Genomic DNA, 22,162 nt, shown 5'->3' with positions numbered 1-22,162 from the left:
TCACAGGGTAGTTGCTCAGCACCCTCTGAAAATCAGGCCTTTAGAGGCTTCTTAATTTGGGCACCCAAAACCACGAGTCACATTTTAAAATCTTGGACAAAGACAATTTTCTGGCCATATTATAAAACCACTTGAAAGACAAGCTGGAAACAGCAAGTGTCAAATTAGTGGAGTTCCCAACTACATGCTTGAAAAGCTCAAAGAATAACTAAATGCTACAGATTATAGAAATGCCACCAACCTGGGTGAAGTAAATCTAATAAAGTATATTGTATCCCATTTAATGACTTCAAGATGAATTCTTACATTTGAGTTTATGTCCCCAGCATATTTGCTTTAGTAACCTTGCATGACAGGCTGTTACACATGGATCATTTTTATTTCTGGCATCTCTCATGACAGTGTTTTTCTGTAATTTTCTATTTAATTTCCCACTTGACCTATCTGTGGTAGAAGGCTAAAAATACTGATTCTGGAAAACCTAATTCACTATCTCATGAATAAAAGGTTTCTGTGCAATAAATAATTCTACAGGTTTTCAAAAATAATGCTGGATTCCGATGAAGTACAGAGGCTCTCTACATGAGAGTCAAAGGACTTCAGTTACATGATCCATTCTCTTTCAATGCATTCCCCGTGAATCATATCAACTGGGCACATTGTGTCATCCTTCAGTTAGATTTATTCTTATCACTACTTTTCTACTCTATGCTATATACACTATAGCAACTGTGTGAATAAATGTATCTGCTCACATATTTTATAATTTGCTTTCAAGAACACTGTGACTTTTTCCTGTGTCTTTTCAAATGCTGTTCATTGTTTTGAATGTACAAATAGGTAAGCTATTCCAAGTGGGGCTTTTCATGAAAACACTGATGATAAGTGGCCAAAGAGGAATTCAGAACAAGTCTTAACTATGAACATTCAGCCTATGTTCTTCCAGGTCCTACGTTCTTAAAAATATTCAAAGCCTCATATTGTGTGATGCTGCAGAATTTGCCACAGAATCCATTTTTTGTTACAAAATTGTGCTACAGAACCTAAAGTTTCAGTTTGTAATATGTTTCCAGTAGGGCTGTCAAGCCACTAATCAATCGTGATTAATCGTGTGATTAAAAAAATTAATTGCACAATTAATTGTACTGTTAAACAATAATAGATAAGGCTAAGTTTTTGTCACACAAATTTTTAGTAGAAGTCATGGACAGGTCACGGGCAATAGAGGAAAATTCACTGAAGCCTGTGACGTACTCCTGACTTCTACTAAAAATATGCATGACACCACCCAGTGGGGCCTGACTAGGAGCTCCTGGGTCCCCCCACCGCAGGTGGCTCCAAGCTTGGGCACCGCCACTTGCGGTGCCTCAGAGCTCCAGTGTACCCCCACCTCCTGCAGTGGCTCGAAGGGGGTTCCCCCTCTGCCTGCAGCGGCTCCGTGCTCCAGGGCTCCAGTGGCAGCTGGGAACTACAGAGCACAGAAGCTTCCAGGGGCCCTGCTGCACGTGATGGCTGGGAGCTGTGGAACACCCATGGTGGCTGGGAGCTCCCGAGGGTCTTGCTGCCCACAGCGGCCGCAAGCACTCCGGTGGCAGCCGGGAGCTCCAGGGATCCCTACTGCCCGGCGGCCGGGAGCTCGGAATCTCCCCGCTGCCTGGGAGCTCTGGGAACCCCTGCCTCCCCATCAGCCTGGAAGCTGTGGGGCACCCCTGCCGCCCTCTGAGGCTGGGAGCTCAGGCCCCCACAGTTCCCAGCCACCAGGGGTGGTGGGGTAAACTGACAGCTCCCAGGCAGCAGGGGACTCAAATCACAGAGGTCTCTGGAAGTCACGGAAACTGTGACTTCGTGACCTCCATGACAAAATCGTAGCCCTAATAATAGAATACAATTTATTTAAATATTTTGGGATATTTTTTACATTTTCAAATATGTTGATTTCAGTTACAACACAGAATACAAAGTGTACAGTGCTCACTTTACATTATAAATATTTGCAATGTAAAAAAAAAACAAAATAAATAGTATTTTTCAATTCACCTAATACAAGTACTTTAGTGCAATATCTTTATTCTGAAAGTTGAACTTACAAGTATAGAATTATGTACAAAAAATAACTGCACTCAAAAATAAAATAATGTAAAACTTTAGAGCCTACAAGTCCGCTCAATCCTACTTCTTGTTCATTTGCAGGAGATAATGCTGTTGTTTAACCATGTCACCTAAAAGCAAGAACAGACATTCTCATGGCACCATTGCAGCCAGTGTTGCAAGATGTTGCGTGCCAGAGGCACTAAAGATTCATATGTCCCTTCATGCTTCAACTACCATCCCAGGGGACACGTGACCATGCTGATGACGGGTTCTGCTCGATAACAGTCCAAAGCAGTGCAGACCGACACATGTTTCTTTTCATTATCTGAGTCATATGCCACCAGTAGAAGGTGGATTTTCTTTTCTGGTGGTTCGGGTTCTGTAGTTTCTGCATTGGAGTGTTGCTCTTTTAAGACTTCCGAAAGCATGCTGCACATCCTCCCTCTCAGATTTTGAAAGGCACTTCAGATTCTTAAATCTTGGGTTGAGTGCTTTAGCTATCTTTAGAAATCTCACATTGGTACCTTCTTTGTGTTTTGTCAAATCTGCATTGAAAGTGTTCTTAAAATGAACAACATGTGCTGGGTCATCATCCGAGACTGCTAAAACGTGAAATATATGGCAGAATTCAGGTAAAACAGAGCAGGAGATATGCAATTCTTCCCCCCCGCCCCCCCCCCAAGGAATTCAGTCACAAATTTAATTAACACATCTATTTTTTTAAAGGAACATCATCAGCATGGAAGCATGTCCTCAGGAATGGTGGCTGAAGCATGAAGGGGCACATGAATGTAAATACCTTGCAATGCCATGTGCCATGCGAATGTCATATTCTCACTTTGAGGTGACATTGTAAATAATAAGCGGGCAGCATTATCTCCCATAAATATAAACAAACTTGTTTGTCTGAGTGTTTGGCTGAAGTAGGACTCTAAAGTTTGACAGTGTTTTGTTTTTGAGTGCAGTTATGTAACCAAAAAAAACAAAAAAACCCTACATTTGTAAGTTACACTTTCAAGATAAAGAGATTTCACTACAGTATTTCAATGAGGTGAATTTAAAAATACTATTTCTTTTGTCATTTTTACAGTGCAAATATTTGTAATAAATAATATAAAGTGGGCACTGTACACTTTGTATTCTGTGTTGTAATTGAATTCAATATATTTGAAAATGTAGAAAAACATCCAAAATATTTAATAAATTTCAATTGGTATTCTACTATTTAACAGTGTGATAAAAACTGCAATTAATCACGATTAATTTTTTAAATCGTCATTTTTTTAGTTAATCGCGTGAGCTAACTGCAATTAATTGACAGCCCTAGTGTCCAGCTCTTCCAAATGTAATCCTACCCCCCTTTCTTTACTTTTAACAAAATTTGACTGTCCAATAAAGGAGGGGAAAAACCCTGAAACTTATTATTTAAATCATTGTATAAACTATACTGTGGCTAAATTGTCCAAGCCAAATTCTGCATTCAGAATACTCCTGCAACATCAATGACATTAAAGGAGTTACGTGGGTGTGGCTTGAGAACAATCTAGCATGCTATATTCCCCCCCCCCCCCGATTATGTTGCAAATATGTGCAGGTAAATATGTATCTGACATCCCTTTTCTGGATGGAACTTTGCAAATTACATAGTTCTGACTAGCTTGGTAGGATTTCAGAATGATAACGTATGACCCGGAATATTTTCCTTTTAGTAGAAAGTGCATATTTTACTGAACAAAGTCAAAGGATTTTCAAAATCATACTACTTCACTGCTATCTAACGCACTATGTACATCAGGCCAAAAGACTCTATGGTGAATCCCAATGTCCTGCTAAATCATCATAGGCAGGTCTATGCTACTACTTAAGTCAATCTAACTTACGTCACTCAGGACTGTGAAAAAGACATCCTCCTCTCCCTCAATCCCCCCCGAGGAATGCAAGTTACAGTGACCTAAGTGCTGTCCACACCAGCACTATGTCGGTGGGAGATAGCCTTCCGCCGACATAGCTTCTGCCTCTCATGGAGGTGGAGTGATTATGCCCACAGGAGAGCGCTCTCTCATCAGCATAGAGTGTTTTCATCAGACGCACTACAGTAGCACAGCTGCTTTGGTGCAGCTGGGCCGATGTAGTCCTTCTAGTGTAGACCTGCCCATAGATTAATAGACTTTAAGGCCAGAAGAGACCAACATGATTATCTAATCTTACCTCCTGCATATTGCAGGCCCCAGAACCTCACTCACTCACTCCTGTAATAGGCCCATAACCTCTGGCTCAGTTACCGAAATCCTCAAATCTTGATTTAAAGACATCAAGTTAAAGAGAATCCACCATTTACTCTAGTTCAAACCAACAAGTGACCCATGCCCCACATTGCAGAGGAAGGTGAGCCCCTCACCCGCAGGCTTCCTGACAATCTCACCTGAGGGGAAAGTTCCTTCCTCACCACCTGCGCATATGGGCAAAACCCAGCAGCCAGACACCTGGGAATGAATTCACTGTAGTAACTCCAACCCTCCCCATCTAGTGTCTCATCTCCAGCCATTGGAGATATTTGCTGACAACAGTCACATATGGACCATATCCAATTGTAGGCAGTCTCATCATACCACCCTCTCCACAAACTTATCAAGAGCAGTCTTGAAACAAGTTAGGTTTTTTGCCCGCACTACTCCCCTTGAAAGGCTGTTCCAGAACTTCACTCTTTTGATGATTTCAAGCCTAGTGAATTTGTTGAGGCCAGTTTATATCCATATGATCTTTTGCCAGCATTGGCCCTTAACTTAAATAACTGTTCTCCATCCCTTGTGTTTATCCTTCTGATATATTTATAGAGAGCAATCATATCTCCCCTCAGCCTTTGTTTGGTTAAGCTAACCAAGCCAAGCTCCTTAAATCTGCTCTCATGAGGTACATTCTTCATTCCTCTTATCATCCTATTAGCCCTCCTCTACACCTGTTCCAGTTTAAAATCATATGCATTAAACGTGTGAAACCAGAATTGCACACAGTATTCCAGATAAAGTCTCACTAGTTCCTTGCAGAATGGTTCTAACACTTCCCTATCGCTATTGGCAATACTTTGCTTGATGCACCCTAGGTTTGTCTCAGCACCATTTCAAAACTTTTGTCATTTAACATAACCTCTTGTGTCTGGTGCTGCCTAATATGTGTCCTCATACAATATATTCTCCGTGAAACACTGTCCTTCTTCCTGGATTATTTTAAATTTTGGTGACATTCACCACAAATTCAAATGTACATATTGGCAAAAAGTTTATCTGGGATGTTTTCAAATGTAATCTTCACAAGCAAACAGCAAAATTAAATATATGAGCATTTGTCACTATAATATCTATCAGATATTTTCTTGTGTGATCGTAATAAGACTACTTCTCTGTTTTCTCAGCATTTTCAGCGCATGGCTTTGTTCCTGATGGTACTTAACTAAAACACCATTACCAAAGGCTTATATAATGCTAGTATCTACAAAATTTAATTTGCTAAATGACCCTGTTTATTGTTCCCTTCATTACTGAAACTGAAGCCATTTTTACACGAGGGACTTTCAGGAAAAAAAATTCCATTGGTGTTAACTGAATGGTGTTAGTCCAAAGAGGGCTCCAGTACCTAGTCCAAAGAGGGCTCCAGTACCTTCTGGCATTTTTTACCACCATCTCGGTTAAATATGCTTAGGAGTCAAAGCACAGATATAGGAGCTGGGCAGGTGCCTCCCATTTGTGCCTTTGAAAGCCTCACCTCAATATAGACATGGCCCAAGTGTCTTTGTGCGTGGCATGGTGATGGCATGCCTAAAGAACCCTTATTTTTTTAGAAATATATTGTAGAACATACAGGTATCTTACATTCCATCGAATGGCATATATTGAAGAATCAAATCTGTGACCACACCATCCAACTAGTTTCCCTTTTAATGGGGAAAATTCAGAAGTTCTCAGAGCAGAAAATCAGCCTTGCTTAGTTTTTTTTGTTTTTTTTTTGTTCCGTAGCCCTGAGGTTTCATTTTATAAAAATCCTCTTGTTTCTGATACTAAATGCAACTCAAGGCCTTTTTAAAGTAACACATCAATGAGCTTGTTTGCAAAAATAGAACATCTGACTGTTTGAAAGTAGCCCCAAACTGCTATTTAGTACACAAGATCACGCCAGCTGGCAATGTTTGTCTGAGATGATATGTCTTCAGGTAACTATGGAAACTCAACAATGATTCATTAGTACAGTGATGAGATTTACTTTTGTTTATGCTGCATATAGACACACACACAAATGAGAAGATGAGTTTCTGCAGCATACTACAGTACTGTGATCCCATAACATAAGCTGCAAAGGTCCTAAATTTTAAAAGGCAAGAACTGTATGATTGGTTTCTTAGGGCCAATCTCTGCCCCCATTTACAGTCATGCAATCCCATAATTTCACTAATGCTCATACTTTAAAAAAATGAAACCCAGTTTTAATCAAGAACTCTCGCCCTTGGACTTTGCTCAGAAATGGAAATCAGAAAATCTTGTGCTCAATAGTGATCTCTGCTCTGGTGTTTCTAAGCTACTTCCACAGCACAGACTAGCTAGAAAGTATCTGTATCTTCCCAAGTGGGAATTCCCAAAGCCGGGGATAGTCTGCAGATGGTGTATTGCCAGAGTACCTAGCTGCTATACCACTCCCCTAACATCCACAGCACAGGGGATGTGTTGGGGGGTGTACCAAGGGGGAAGCAAGTGGCATGACCAGTGTATTTTCCTACCCATTAGTTCACACCTGACATATGAGTCTTTGAAACAGCAGTTCTGGGTCGATGCTAAACTATCCCACTTCCAGGATCAGGGAACCACAAATGGTTTCCCCTTCAGCTCTGCTCAGTCGACTCTGGGCACAGCTGACTGAGGATGTAGGCTCTACTCCAAGCTCTTGCTATGTGCTCATAGGGAAATCACTTCCTCCCTCTGTGCCATAGTGAAATAGCAATAATCATTAGAGGTGAGTGAAAGAGACTAGCTGTGGGTTTTGGTTTTTTTAAAAACATTATGCAGCATCTTTCATTTACCAATTTTAGCCTCTATAATTGCAGAGCAATCTGATGCTGAAATTAAAAATGATGAATGCAAATTGAAGTGAAATCTTGAATAAAGCTACTCCACTTCAAAGAAAAATTCATCTCAGAGTTTGGAAGAAGGTGTAGAATAGTGGCCAGCTCACAGTTGTTTTTGTAGAGTTAGGAAGTGAAAGAGCAAGGGGTAAGGTAAGAAAGAAAGGGAGAGGTGTTCACATTCTCATTGACTTCCTGCCAAAGCCATTCATCACTGACAGCACGAGTAGCACAAAAAGAATATTCCTCACTTCAGATTCCCCATCAGCAGCGTTTCTCTCTGAGGATCAACTTGACCACAGCTCCTGGGTCACTTAAGTACCATTTCTCAGTCTGCTTTATGCTACTTCCAGTCAGTTTCTATAGCTGGAGTATAAATTGCCAACAGCTGCTGTATGAAGAGTTTATTTGTTTGGGTCAGAATACAGAGTCAGAAGAACTTACCTTGCTTCTTGATGCAGCCTCTTTCTTCTGCCCCCTTCATAGATATCCCTATTCCTTTATCCCCCCCTTCCACAGCTGCTGCTTCAGCTTCCTGACCACTTCATGTTCACTGTCTTAAAAACCAAACGAGAAGACTGGCAAAAAGAGAGTACTTTATGCAAACACAGTAACAGTGTCAGGTTGGAGAGTGTCCTGGGTCTGAGACAGAGTGCTTGTTCCCCTATGCTAATATGAATGTTCACTAGCAGTGCTGCATGAAGTGAAATGATATGTCTTTATTAAAGATGCTAATGCAACAGAAATATCATGAATCAGGAAGCCCTAGGCCACAATATGAATGTTCCCTTTCTACAACTTGCAAAGAAAGGCATAGCTTTTTGAGGTAGCCTCTCAGAACTTACACAAAACAGTCTGTCTATAAAAATGGCTTTTGCTAAATGATCTGACCAACATGAGCGGTTGATCCAATCAGAAAGCTATAATACATGCCATGTGACTCCACCATCATGTGATCGCTCACAACCAACCCAGCGATAAAGTACAAAATGAAATTCTGAAAAGAAAATATTTTTATTTTGAGTAAGTTAATGTGAAACACTTGAAATTCTCCATTATGATGAAACTTTAGCCCAATGCATCACCATTTAGTGAACAGAGTATCTGAAACTGTCAAATAGTGTTAACAGTAGTCCAACAGCAGCCTGTCTCACAGCAGTACAGTGAGACTTAAATCATTAAAGATTCATGAATGCCAAAGATGTTGCAAAGATCAATTATGGTCTTTCATGACTAGGTTTAGAGCTAGGAAAATATTAGAATGTATTCACACACACTAAATGTTATATGACCCCTCAGAGAGAGCCCTGATGTGTGCATGCATGTACACACAAACACTATATAATATTATATTGTGACGGGGCAAGGCCAGATGGCTATAGAAAAGTAGTGGGAGATAGATATATTAGCTCCAGGCTAAACAAATCCCTGGTACCAGGATAAGTGAAATGGCAGCTGCTCCTGGTCAATTAAGACACCTGGGGCCAATTAAGAACTTTCCAGAAGGCAGGGAGAATGCTAGGTTGATTGGGACACCTGAAGCCAATCGGGGGCTGGCTGAAACTAGTTAAAAGCCTCCCAGTTAGTCAGGTGGGTGTGCATGTCAGGAGCTGTGGGAGGAAGTTGTGCTGTTGGAGAGACTGAGCAGTACACACCATATCAGGCACAAGGAAGGAGGCCCTGAGGTAAGGGTGAAGTGGAGCTTGAGGAAGTGAGGGCTGCTGTGGGGGAAGTAGCCCAGGGAATTGTACATGTCATGTTTCTAAAAGGTCAGCTACCATAGCTGATACTATTAGGGTCCCTGGGCTGGAGCCTGGAGTAGAGGGGTGGGCCTGGGCTCCCCCCTCTTTGCCCTCTGATTAATCTCTGAGACTGGGAGACAATAGAGACTGTCTAAGGAAGGATAACTTCTCCTCACCTCCCTTGCTGGTTTATGATGAAAATGGCTCAGTAGACTGTGACCCTTGTCTCTAGGGAGAGAAGGGTTACGTAGAGGGTCACAGTGAGCCTCTGAGGCTAGCAAAATCTGCCAGGAAATGTGGGACCCATGGAGGCAAGGACAGAGCTTTGTCACTATATATATAGTCACTATATATAACTATATATTAGGGGCTGGTGGAGTCAGAATTATATCCCCTTCTGTAGGGATGTGGTGACAGTTTGCTTTCTATGCCTATTGGTCTTTGCAATTGCTACCTCTGTTAAGCAGCAATGGAGCTGCTCTCATTCTCTAGTTTTCTTTAAAAGAGATGTTTTTTCTTTGAATGTCATTTCTGGCTGCCAAAGTAATCCTGCTGAAAAAAAAATTGCATGAGGTGATGTTCATAATTGCCTACAAGTACCCAGAGAAATATTTCCTTCATGCCTCTCCTTCATTCAGCTGCCAAGCTTCTGCACTGGGGGCAGATGATAGAGGAGTCATTGCAAATCTTGTAAAAAACACCTTTTGCAGGCATTTCCAATACTATACTACTTGGCTTCAGCTGGGTCAAAACATAGAACAGAAATAATGTACACACACACACATATATATTTTTGCTTTCAGTATTTGTCAAGGCCAGGAAATGTAGGCAGATATGAATACTTAAAAAAAAACCTACTAAAAAACTCAACTAACATTTCTGAGGCAGGCAAAGGTTTTGTTCAAGCTAAGAACAAGTATGAGCTAGCTCATTCATTCCACTCTTTAGATCAAAACCTTGGGGAAGTCATTGACTACGTTGGGCCAGATTATGATCTAATTTATACCAGTGTAAATCCAGAGCAACTTCATTGCCTTCAAAAGTTACTCCAGATTTATACCAGTGCAACTAAAAAAATCAGAATCTCACCTCTTGAGGTGGAATATTCTCTATATTTGCCTTTGGTCAGATGATGTATATTGTAAGACAAAGCCATTTTGGGTCTAACTTCCTTAATTTCCTTTATTTATACTCTTTACTGCCTGGTTCTCATTTGAAAGATTGGATATTTTGTTGTGATAGAACTGATTTTCACTTAAACTCACATTTACCTACCTTATTGTAGTATTTCAGGGTTTGGTTTATAAATATGTGAATGGTGCTTTGAAGTTTAGAAAATCTTTTGAGGTTAGTATTGTTCTTAGTGGCTTTTCCTGTCTTTTCTGAAAGACATGATGCACTCGGAGAATCAGCTACTAACATTCCTGTCCTGCGCCCCCATGTTCACTATAGTAATTAGGTAAACCATCTAAGCTGGTTACCCTCTGGACTGCTATGGGCTCATACCAAAAATGTTCTTGATTTTTACTAAGTAGCTTCCTCTGAAGTATCAACGCTGCCCACTGTCCGACAGCACACTTTGCTAGGTGAATCATTGGTCCTCTACCTTATAGTATGATGAAAAGATTCACAATGTGGCCTGGAAAAAAATACACATGTTCATCAAACTGAATTTGTTACTTTATTTCTAAGGTCAGGACCCTGCATTGCTGAACAGTCAAGAGATAAACTGTATTCCAGTTTGTCTTGCCCCATCAAAATAAATACATGCCTCCTATGGCTGGAATGATCCCTCCTTTCCCAGAGTCCCAGGCTCTCACATTCTCACCACTCAAATCTCTCCTGAAAAGCCACTACTTCCAAAAGGCCCACCAACACTAACCTACATGGGCATCATATTATTCTTTTCTCTGTTCCGTGTTTTCACCCTCTGAATATGCTCTGGTGCCCGGCATTTCTCGGATCTTTGTCTTTAAGTCTTCATCTGTAAATATAATCTAAAATGATGTCATCAGTGACTAAATAAGTAAATGTAATCAATAAATCTTTGCTGACGTCTCTAGGAAAAACTAAAATCTTTTTAGTATCCTGTACTTAAAACAACATATCAGAAGCTGGAGTGACTACTGCCATTGAGGTACATAAATCAGGGGGTTAGCATGAAAATTGTTGAGATATCTCAGTGGCATTAAGCAAAATGCATTCCTCACTGTATTATTAGTTTTATTCCAAAGAACCAGCAAGTGAGTACATCGTTAAAGACAATATTGTAATGTTGTAATGTTATTGTATTGTAATGTTAAATGACAATATCGTAACTCCAAATGAGGGAGTTAAATTTACAGGTGCATTTCCTATCTTATGAGGGCTTAATACTGCAAACTTAATGTTAGAACCATATATATATATATATAAATCACTCCAACATCTGATATATCAATATAAATATATTTAACAAGCTGTGGCCCTGATTTGAGAATGCATCCCTATTCAGGAAAGTCTCTGACAGCATGTTTAACTTAAGCACATGCATAAGTGCTTTTCTGAATAGGGATGGATTTAAGTACATGCTTAAGTACTCTCTTGAACTGGGACCTGTAACAAGGTACAGTAGCTCTTTATGGCCAAAGGAGGAAGCATCAGGCTACCTCATTCTAGGAGCTCTGGGGTCAGCAGAAGCAGACAGAGAGAAGTGGTCCCATCGTCACAGCACTGGCTGCATGCAGTTTAAACCCTGGTACCTCTGACTGAATACCTGCTAACCATTTTGTCAGTAATAGATTCCATCTGTTACCAGTAACACTTGGTAGTGACCTCACTGAGATGCTCTTCCCTCATCCTTTTATATGCCTAGAAAGCAGCACTGAGGCACAGAGTGTATTAAGTACAGTTCGTAACAACTACCTGGAAAGCAAACTCCCTTTGTGGAGGAAAATTAAAGTTCTTCTTTTCCATCAGGTTGATGAACTGATGGAGCAAACGTAAAACAGGAGATGGAGCGGCCTTATCTTCAATAGGCAAGGGCTAATAACAGCTGTGAAGTGTCAAGTTAGATGATATGAGCTTGACCACAACGGACTGGTCCATGTTGGCCAAGCAACGTTGTGCCTAGCATCCTGTTAACTAGTCTTGATTCAGCCCTAATCCCCAGTTAGCTGACAAAGCTGACCACAACTTGCCCTGCCCACATGACCTGGTCAGAATCCTGTCACTTAATTAAACCCTGTCAGCAACTCAACTGGTTCCAGGCACAGTTGCCTAGTAACCCAGTGAACTCAGCTGGGCCTAAGTGACTGTGCTCCCTGATTGAACAGAAGGGCCAACAGATCGCCATTTAAGCCTTATAGGAACAGCAGCCCAGTGGGTGATCAATGATTCCATGTCAACAATTGCTCCAGAGGTTCTTCCTGTGCTGGTCCTTGCTCTACCCTGTGCCTGCTCCCACTCCAGCCCTAATTCCTACTTTCCTCTGAATTCCTGACTCTTGGTTTGTTCCCTCACCACACCTTTGGTTCTGCTTTCTGATTCTGCTCTGTCCACTAGGCCAGACTCCTCTTTTGACTACTAGGTTGTCCTGCCTACACCTTGCTGTATGAGAGAGCGCCATAATCCCATTCAGTCACTAACTTCTAGTGAAGGACAAAGAGGATTTTTAAAAAGCTAGCTCTACTCACAAAATGTTAATATCTCAAAGTATTAAATATATGCACTTGCAGTGTTTTAGACTCAGATTTTAAGTCCTGAAGGGACTATCATGATCATCTAGTCTGACCTCCTGCACATTGCAGGCCATAGAACCTCATCCACCAACTCCTGTAATAAACCCATAAACTCTGACTGAGTTACTGAAGTCCTCAGACCATGGTTTAAAGGCTTCAAGTTACAGAGTATCCACCATTTACACTGGTTAAAACCTGCAAGTGACCCATGCCCCATGCTGCAGAGGAAGTAAAAAAACTCCCAGGTTCTCTGCCAATCTGACCCGGGGGAAAAATTCCTTCCCCACCCCAAATATGTCAGTCAATTAGACCCTGAGCATGTGGTCAAGACGCAGCAGCCAGACACCTGGGAAAGAATTCTCTGTAGTAACTCAGAGCTCTCCCCATCTAGCGTCCTGTCACAGGCCACTGAGGATATTTGCTACTAGCAGTCACAGATCAGCTACATGCCACTGTAGGCAATTTCATCATACCATCCCCTCCATAAACTTATCAAGCAGCTCCTCTTGGAAGGCTGTTCCAGAACTTCATTCCTCTGATGGTTAGAAACCTTCATCTAATTTCAAGCCTAAACTCATTGATGGCCAGTTTATATCCATTTGTTCTTGTGTCAACATTGGCACTGACTTAAATAACTCCTCTCCCTCCTGGTGTTTATCCCTCTGATGTATTTATAGAGAGCAATCATATCTCCCCTCAACCTTCATTTAGGTGGGCTAAACAAGCCAAGCTCTTTGAGTCTGCTCTCATAAGGTAGCTTTTCCATTCCTCTGATCAACCTAGTAACCCTTCCCTGCACCTGCTCCAATTTGATTCATCTTTCTTAAACACAGGAGACCAAATTGGACACAGTATTCCAAATGAGATCTGACCAGTGCCTTGTAGAATTGTACTAACATTTTCCAGTCTCTACTAGAAATACCTTGCTGATGCATCCTAGGATTGCTTTTTCATGGTTGCATCACATTGGCAGCTCTTAGTCATCTTGTGATCAACCAATACACCCAGATCATTCTCCTTCTCTGTCCCTTCCAAATGATAAATCCCCAGTTTATAGCAAAACATTTTGTTATTAGTCCCTAACTGCATGATTTTGTATTTTCCACTATTAAATTTAATCTCCTTTCTTGTACTCCAGTTCTCAAACTAATCCAGATCTTTTTGTATGATATTCTGGTACTCATCTTTATTGGCAATACCTCCCAGCTTTGTGTCATCTGCCAATTTTAGAGCACACTCCCACTTTTCATGCCAAGGTCATTAATAAAAATGTTAAATCAGATTGGTCCCAAAACTGATCCCTGAGGAACTCCACTAGTGACCTCCCTCCAGCCTAATGGTTCCCTTTCAGTATGACCCAGTTACCTTCCCTTTAACCAGTTCCTTATCCACTTTTCATTTCTCATATTTATCTCCATCTTCTCCAATTTAACTAATAATTTCCCATGTGGAAGTGTATCAAATATCTTATTGAAATCCAGGTAAATTAGACCTACTGTATTTCCTTTGTCTAAAACATCAGTTATTTTCTCAAAAAAAGAGACCAGGTTGGTCGGTCACGATCTATCTTTTGAAAAACCATTTTGTATTTTATCCCAGTTTCCATTTACCTCTATGTCCTTAACTACTTTCTCTTACAATATTTGTTCCAAAATCTTGCATACAATTAAGGTCAAACTAACAGTCCTGTGGAGTTCCAGATCACATAGGGAATGACTCCTGAGTTTACAGATTCATTCATTATTCTTTTTGAAATGGGTTTGCTCAATCCACTTCCATTATTTGTCACCTACAGGGTTGGGAGTAGCAGTAGCTAAGATGTTTGAGCCTCACTCCCATCCCTCTAATCTTGGCTGTCTCTCAGGTATTTTTGAGGGATCTGAGTAGGGAACAACAACCTATAACATTTAAAAGAGTGTTTTGCAGCTTCTACCATTTTCTTTCTTTGATACAGACACAAACCTGACCCTTTACATGCATTGTCCTGTATCAGTGATACAGAATAACACAGAAGCATTCCTCCTTAAAGAACAAGTAATGTTATTAAAGAAAAGTTAAACAGCTGTCACAGGGCTCTTCACCGTAACTATCTCTCCGGGCCAAATTCTCTCCCAAAGGAGATACACAAGCTTCAAGCCGGGCAGAATTTGGCTTGTATTCTTTGCTTAGGACTGCACTGTCTGTTGCCTGTTCGGCTTGAATGCTTCTCTTTAATTAAAGAAACAATACTAATATTCCCTTTTCTCTCTCTCCTACATTCACAATTATATTCATATACATGTACATCCCGAAACATACATTTAAAACTAGATCATGATGCAATTGTCTCATTTGGAGCAACAGCGGTATTTTATATGTATCCCTTGTTATTTCATGCATTTATAGAGCATCCAGCACTGTGGTGATTGGGCACATTTTACGTGACTTAAAGCTGGATCATTCACATTTCCCCAGAATAGTTACAGCTTTAAAGACACTGAGCCTGATTCTGCTCAGAATTACAATGCCCTCAGGTTTCAATGCAGATATGCCAGACTTACACTGGTGTAACTGAACAGAACCCAGCTCATCGAAGAGACTCAGAAAAAACTTGTCCAGCTGCCTTAGTGTCCAGCATTTCAAATTATATACTCAGTGGAAGACCAATGGAAAGATGCATGTTGTATCACTTTTTAAAGGTGCTCACATTCAAGCTTAAACATATTTCCTGCAAGGCTAAAATGTATAGCAATTTAATCCCAAAAGATAGCAAAGGCAGATTTTGAATCACATAAGGATCACAGGTTTCAGAGGGGTAGCTGTGTTAGTCTGAATCAGCAAAAACAACGAGGAGTCGTTGTGGCTCCTTAGAGACTAACAAATTTATTTAAGCATAAGCTTTCTAAAGCTTATGCCCAATCATAACTTTGTTAATCTCTAAGGTGCCACAAGGACTCCTCGTTGTTTTGTTTTATAAGGATCACAGTTTACTCCTGCACAAATATCATTCCAGCAATCCTAGGACTGGAATGTAGCAGTCCACAGGCATAGTACTGTGCTCCAGCAGGGTGAGCAGAATAATGTCAAAAATGATTTTTTCTTCAACGGACAGAAAAATATATTTATTTTGGAAGGATAAAATTGACACTGTTAGGATTTGAATTTTGCTCCTATCTAGTTGAAATAGTTCAAGCTAGACCCCTAAATTACTAGGCTAAATCCTTTCATTGAGGTCTAAAGAATGTGACGCTAGCCTTTTGGTATTTCGGCTTCCTTTGCCCTCTGAAGCAAAGACATGCAGAGGCACATAACAGGATGGTATTTTTTTCCCAAATTCATGATTTTAACTATTTGTTTTACTAAAACTTCAAGTTTTGATCTCGCCTTCTGGAGCAATGGTGAGACGTAGTTGTGGACTGTTGAATTTCAACTAGGATTTGACACTCCCATTCATCATCTTCTGCTCTTGTCAAACAAACCAAGAAAACAGCCCAATGACTTGTATTTGACTGAAGCATATATTCCAGAAAGGCATCCAGTCTTGATTTGAAAGGCTACTACAGTGATGCAGGCCATATAAGTATCTAGATAGATAGACATAGGGTAGCAAGGCATCTCATTCACTTTGTCTGGCTCAGTGTTTCCCCCTCTGGCAGTGAGGGGGAGGTGCTGTTGTAAATCAGTCCCACACTAGATACTTTTTATTCTTCACTTGAGTTTATTCGTCAATATTTACGAGGTGGGTGTCTGGGCAGGCCCAAGCAGTACGCTTCAGCCAAACCAAAGAAACAAATTCATAACACAAAAAAGGGAATACCTCTCTGTGCCCCCTCTGTGGGGTGTTGCCTTGTGATGCTGGGTTCTGGGTGTCCATCTGTTAGCATGGTTACTTCCCCTGTAGGGAGAAGAGCAGCTTTCCACAAAGAAGCTTCTCCCTACTGCTACTAACCCTGGTGCTGCTTGTCCCTCCTTCCTCCAGAAGGGTCTTTTTCTTTAAAGGCCACAGGCAAACCTTAATTGGACTCAGGTGTCCCTAGTTGACCTGAGGTAGCCTCTTTTCAGCTCACAGGGAAAAGGGCCTTTACCATTCTAGGGCTGATATCACAGATCCCCCAACTGCTGTAGGGCTGGCCTACCTGCCTGTTTTCTCTCTTGTGCGGATGTGGAGCTGTTGTGAGCAGGGCGCCGGCTAGGTGTGCTCCAGCTTCCCTCAGGGCCAGGCCCACCTCTGCTCACTTGCTGGCTGGTTGCCCCCCTGTTTGATGCTCTTGCTGTCCCTTGGGGGGCCCTACTGGCCTACTCCCCAGAGGGGGAGTGAAGGATTTCACCTTTGCTGTTGTTACCACCTGAGGGGTCCCTCCTGCCTGGCTGCCAGTCTGATGGTTGCTGCTACCTAGAAGCCTGCTGCTGCTGCCTCAAGGAGGAAGAGGAGGACCTTTGCTGCCGGGGGAGCGCGCAGGAACCCTGCAGGACACCGTGGAGGGGGCTTACTGCTGGACTGAGTAACTGTTTACATCCTTTCTGTTGTGGTGGGGGGTAAGCACTGTTGTTGTGGGTAGCTGGGGGGGTTGGTGTCGAGTCCTCCCCTTAGTCTCATCATCATCTTTCGTGAGCCCATTCCTCCAGTGTTCGGCCGGCCCCATTCTCAGATGACCATCTGGTGGACCTTTCAGCGTCTCTTACCTCAGAGTGGCCGGGGCCATCCTACCGGCAGCTCAACAATAACCTGCTGGTGGATTTGCCTTTGTAGCATCCTTCCAGGAGATTTGGCTGGCCTGGTGAGGGTAAAGGTGCACCTCTCCCTCGGCATGATGGTGGTGGGATATGAGGAAGGTGTGTGTCCAGCTCTTCTGCCGTGATTACACCCGGGACACCAGCCAGCGAAGGGATGCAGTGATAGAGCAATTGGAGCAGGAGGTCTTGGAGCTGGAGAGGCATCTGGCCACCAGCCTCGAGGATCCATCCCTCTGTGGAGCATGCCGGGAGAAGTGGGAGGAGTTCTGGGCCCTCAAGCATCAACAGGCCCAGGGTGCATTCGTTTGATCCCGCATCCATCTCCATCGGGAGATGGATCGCAGCTCCCACTTATATGCCCTGGAGAAAAAGAGGGGAGGCTAAGAAGCAAGTCGTCTGACTTTTGGCAGAGGACAGCATCCCCCCACCCCCAGATCTGGAGGAGATGTGTGGAAGGGCCAGGGCTTTCTACGCCAACCTCTTCTCCCTGGATCTGATCGACGCCAACAGTTGTAGGGTGCTCTAGAACAAACTCCTGATGGTCAACGTGGGGCGACCGAAAACGGCTGGAGCTACCTCTCACTCTGGCTGAGTTCTCGGAAGCCCTCCGCCTCATGCCCACTAATCAATCTCTGGTCATGGACAGGCTGACCATGGAGTTCTACCACACGTTCTGGGACGTTCTCAGCCCGGACCTGGTCACCATCTGGGCTGGGTCCTTGGGGAGCAGGGTCCTCCCTCTGTTGTACAGTGGGTCCACTGCTCTATCTCGGCATTTATCATTCTGCCACGCATCCATCTCCACCGGAAAACTGGCAAGGTTTAGAGGGCAGGGTGGCTGAGTAGCTGCAGAAGTGTACGGGACTGCTCTGGTGCCTCTCCCTTAGGGGGAGGGCACTGGTGCTCAACCAACTGGCCCTGTCCATGCTCTGGACCGGCTCAACACCTTATGCCTGACTCAGGTTTTCCTGGCTGATCTCCAGAAGCTGGTACTGGAGTTCTTTTGGCCAGGACTGCGCTGGGTCTCTGCAGGGGTTTCGCATCTTCCCCTGGAGGAAGGGGGACAGAGCTGGACATGCTTGCGCATGCAGGTCCATGTCTTCCACCTCCAGGCCCTGAAGAGACTTCTTTATGGTGCAGGTAGTCCAGCATGGAGCATGTTGGCACACACCTTCCTCTGCCACTTCCGAGGACTCCAATATGACAGGCAGCTCCTTTATCTCCATCCGAGAGGTCTTCCGTGAGACATCTCTGAGCTGCCGGTCTTCTACCAGGACCTCCTTTGGACCTGGAAACTGGCTTCAGTCACCAGGTCTGTGGTGGCCACTGAGGGGTCAGATCTTCTTGCGGCACCCCGCTACACAATCCCCAACTCCATATGCAGGTGGTGGAGTCCCCTTTGGTGTGCCAGAGGCTGGTCCTGGAAGAAGTCAGCAGGACTGAAGACTTCCTGGACTGCTACCGGGGAGACTGGGTGGACCCCCTGACACTCACTCAGCATATGAGGCTCTCCACCCTTAGTACTCCCGGTGCATACTTCAGGAGGTAAGGGCAGCCTTATCGCCTGCTTCTCAGACTTACCTGAAATAGGTCCTGCAGGAGGGTGCTCCCCGCCCACCTACACTCCAGGCCCTCCAGACCTTTTCATAGGGCCCCTGCCCCGTGAGCCCCCTCAGTCTCCCCATCCATATACCCCGAGCCAGCTGCAAGACTTGTCACCAGTACGCTTTCAAACTGTGTCAATGTCACATCTGTACACGCTCGTGCTCCATACTCTTCATTTCCTCATATTCCACCGTGACACTAAATGGCGGGACCTAATGCCACCTATTGAGGGTGAGGAACCGCAGTGGGCCAGCCTGTATTCCACCTTAGTCCCACGGCCCGCCAGGAATATTGGTTGGCAGCTCCTTCACGGAGCCGTGAGCACGGGTGTGTACTTGGCATGGTTCACGCCTGTCCCCGATGCCTGTCCCTTCTGTGGCATGAGGGAGACCCTGGCTAGGTTACAGCCCCTATTCCAGCTGCTTCTAGATCGTTTTATTACGTTTTTGGCTGCACTTCTCTCCCCACCTTCTCATTTGTGCAGACCCTATCCGTGGCCCCACAAAGTCATGGGACCACCTCGTCAACCTCCTCCTGGTGATGGTGAAGATGGCCATCTACAATACTAGGGAGAGGATGTTGAATATTGGCTGAGAGGGTTCTTTGCGACTGTGGGGCCTATTTCCGATCCCGCCTCCGTTCACACATCCAAGCAGAGTTCCTCTGGGCTACATCTGCAGGCTCCCTTGACACCTTCAAGGAGCAGTGGGCGCTGTCCAGGGTTCTCTGCTTGGTGTCTCATTCAGGTTCCCTTTTTTTTGACCCTTTGACTTTCACACCTGCCCTTGTTTTCTTTTTTGTTGTCCCCCATAATCAGTTGAGTTCCTGGGCTCAATGGATCCTCCACAAAGGCTGGGGGAGAGTCCTTGAGCTTTGGGTGGGCTTATGCCTGACAACTTCCCTGGAATCCAATAGGATCACTCTCTTATAGCTGTCTGGTCAGACTCGGTCACTATATATATATATATGCTTCCTTTTTGCTTCACTTACAATAAAAACAAAATTGTTAAATAGGAGAGAGGTGACAAAATTGAACCCTAAAGGACTCTACATGAAGAATCCTTTGGGCCAGAAGATCAATGCTTTAAGAGAAAATAGGTCAACTAGTCATTCTATCCCACTGAACCCAATGAACCTAGCAATGGTCCACAACTGAGGCTACATCTACACTACAGCCAGGATCAATGCTCTGAGATTGATCCACCAGCAGTCGATTTAGTGGGCCTAGTGAAGACCCACCAAATCGACAGCAGATCCCTCTCCAGTCAACCCCTGTACTCTACCCCTGATGAGAAAAGTAAGGTAAGTCGATGCGAGTGTAGATGCTGCGGTAACTTGACCTAAGGTACATCGACCCCAGCTATGTTATTCATGTAGCTGGAGTTGCATAGCGTAGGTCAAATTACTGCGGGAGTGTAGACATAGCCTGAGTGTTAAAAAAAGTCATGGTCAACACTATCAAGGGATGCAGATATATCCTGAAACACACTCATGGATATTAGTTGTTAGGGTTATGGATATCTGACTATTGCTCACATATAGGCATGCAAACAACCAGTGGAAGACTGGTGCATTTTCCATGTCATATACAGAGGAGAACAACAAGGCTGAGAGGAATAAACTAAATCTGTATGACTCAAAGACACCGAGGAGCTCAGATAACATGAAAGTTACCTGTCAGAATCTTCTCAGTAACTCACCCGCATCCCCAAAAGGATAGAGAGAGGAATACAATGCTGAGACCATGAGTGGCAAAAGGGGAGTTCTCAAACAATATTCTAGCATCTGCCAGTTTAACAGCTGTGTTACATTAATGCCTAGAAATCATAGTCCTGATAAGATCCTGTTATGGTAAGTGTTGTACCAACATGAAGTAAAAAGTCACTCCCTGCCACCAGAAAGCTAAATCTTGGTCTAAGTCACTTCCTTTTGCAGAAAAAAATATTATTCAAATGTATAATTAATACTGACCTAGTACTGCTCTTCTACCTTGATTCTTAGATCATAGAGACTACCGCGTAACTTTCTAATGCTGTTTAGAAAACATTTGTGATCTAAAGGAAGCTGAAGAAGGCTACATGCACAGCACAAGAGATATGTGAACATGTAGTCAAGCCATGAATAAAAGGAAAAACTAGAGGCTGCAGTGACCAGTTGTGTCAAAAAAAATTTTTCCTACACATCAATATATGTTTCCCATGGTTGACATTTACCGTTAGTTAAGCTCTCTATACTTCCCAGGACACACAAGGAATGAGGAAAAGAGAGAAATCCCAGCAGGAGTCCTTTATCACTGCCCTCCTTTTATCTTTTTTCCCTATGTTTTTGTAGGATTGTTTTTGTACTATTGCAGTGGTGCTGAATTTTAATGATACAATACTTGGCTCTTTGGGTAACAGTTTTAATTACCAAGTACTTGTCCAAAACCTCTTTGAATATTTTGAAGCCTGCCACATCTAGCTCCAGTGTACAAGACATCAGCTATTGCAGGGTTTCTTGCATGTGCTAGATAACAGAAGTTATAACCCACTAAAACACCGTCAGAGAAGACAGAATCTTCTGCTTTCAAACTCCAATAAGAAGCTGCAAACAGATAATGAAGAAACCCAAAGTTAAATGAGAGAATATGTGGTAAGAAGAGGGAAATTTAAGTTCCTGATTTAGCAAAGCACTTAAACACATGCTTAACTTTAAGTCAATTGAATTACTGTTGTGCTTAAATTTAAGCAGTTGTCCAGGGGCAGGAGTCATCATCACAAGTTAAACTCATTCCTTCCAAGCATTTGGTTGAAAGCACACTCCTAGGAAGTAGCAAAGAGAAGACACTTTGTAAATAATAGTCACAATAAAATGAAAAACTTTTCAAAATTGATATTTTCTTAAGAATAAAAACCGGTCACCAAAAAAGCAATAGAGATGATGAACTTACTGAGTAAAAATGAGCTCTTATCCAAGCAAAGCTGGCTCACAAAAAGGAGGCAGAAATTTGATTTTGTATATGTTTCCAGCAAGAAAATTGTGTGTGTGTTTGAACAAAATTGTGACAGAGAAGCAAACTATGAGTGGTATGATATTAACTGAAATTAAATGACAGACCTCTATTCCAGCACAACTGCAATATAGTATGAAATAAAAATTACCTTTCAGCATGACTCCAATGAATGAAATCTTTCAGAAGCCATGCT

The sequence above is a fragment of the Lepidochelys kempii genome, chromosome 1 (assembly GCF_965140265.1).
Source record: "Lepidochelys kempii isolate rLepKem1 chromosome 1, rLepKem1.hap2, whole genome shotgun sequence".
In the NCBI taxonomy this organism is placed as follows: Eukaryota; Metazoa; Chordata; order Testudines; family Cheloniidae; genus Lepidochelys; species Lepidochelys kempii.
This window is presented reverse-complemented; position numbering follows the sequence as displayed.